We start from the raw sequence: 1440 nt of genomic DNA, 5'->3' as shown, positions 1-1440 counted from the left end.
AGACTCTAAGTTGAAAAATATCACAATCAAATCTTCAAAGTTGAATGATTCAATTTAGATTGGGGCAAATAAACACCTGAATCATTCTTTGGATGCATTTAGTTACTTCTACAGCATTTAGGTATGTGCAATTTAATGTGCATTTATTTAAAAAGATTTCATTGATTTCTTTCATTAACAAATGAAGAAAATAAGTGTTCTGAAGCAAATAAACTCTTGGTAAGCTAATCATCTGCATCATAGTTTTCTTCTTAAGAATTCTATATTTACCCTTAATTTTTAAAATTGACATATGTTTCCCCATCAAGTGAGATTCTGTCTACCCCATACATAGCAAATTTACTAAATTTATCATCAAGAGACAAATCACTGAAGAAGATACTTGAAATCCCAATAAAAGTCTTCCTAGGCATTTTCAGTGTCTTAAATAAGTGATTTCTGTTTATTTGTTTTGTTTCCTAATTGCATTTCACAATCATTATAGCTTTTACAGTCTCAGCGCTGCAGGATAGAAAAACAAATTCATGACTCAATACTCATTTTTTCTCAGAGATCACGCTAAAAATGTGCAGACAACATGATCATAATTTGATTTTTATTTACAATTTTCTCTGTTTCATTTAACACTGAATTAAGATCAGCAGGCTGAGAATTACAAATATCTGGAGAATAAAAAGATTCATAAATAGGCACTGCATTATAGCCACCTCCATTCAGTTCATAAAATAGTCCTTAATTACATGAGAAACCTCTTCTCTTGTATCATGGTTTTTCAGTATTAAAAAGAACAAAATATGTTGAGCACTTCTCTCTCATATGCACGCAGAAGCTGAGCTGACTCACACTTTTCACATCGGTGTTACTTCCACAGGAAAGTACTGCTACTGATGGTGTGTACATTGGATGGGGACAGATCTTCCACTGTGTATACTCGTGACATTATGCAAAGACATACCATGTCAGTTGACAAGTGCATTTTCCCTGTAATTTGTTCTGCTTTCCTTCAGGTAATCATTTTATCATTAACTGGTTTGTGAAGCTCTTAAAAATTGGTATGACTTGCATTTTTTTATTATAAAAACTAAAATTTAGAACACTAAAACTTTGATAGCTGAGTTTTGATTTCTTCTCTCCTATTTGAACTAATTTATTTCACACAGAAAATTCAATTGTTTTACCACAGAGTTTATTGTGCTTTGTTTTAAGTTGCCAAATAAACTGTGAAGCCTCCATGTAACTATTTGCCAAATGTTCATAACAGTTCAGGCATTGCGACTAGGCATAAATGATTACCAGTTTAACAAATCTCATTTAAGATCACCTTCTTTGAAATTTCTGTTTACAATTTTTCTTTGCTGCTGCCTTTTTAGAATCATTACATGCTCAAAAATTTTGTTCCAAGAAAAAATTCATATCCTATGTGAAGGTACTTCAAAAAGT

This window comes from Galeopterus variegatus, unplaced genomic scaffold (assembly GCF_000696425.1).
Source record: "Galeopterus variegatus unplaced genomic scaffold, G_variegatus-3.0.2 Scaffold494, whole genome shotgun sequence".
Lineage (NCBI taxonomy): Eukaryota > Metazoa > Chordata > Mammalia > Dermoptera > Cynocephalidae > Galeopterus > Galeopterus variegatus.
The sequence above is the reverse complement of the archived record's forward strand: the minus strand, read 5'-3'. Positions refer to the sequence as shown.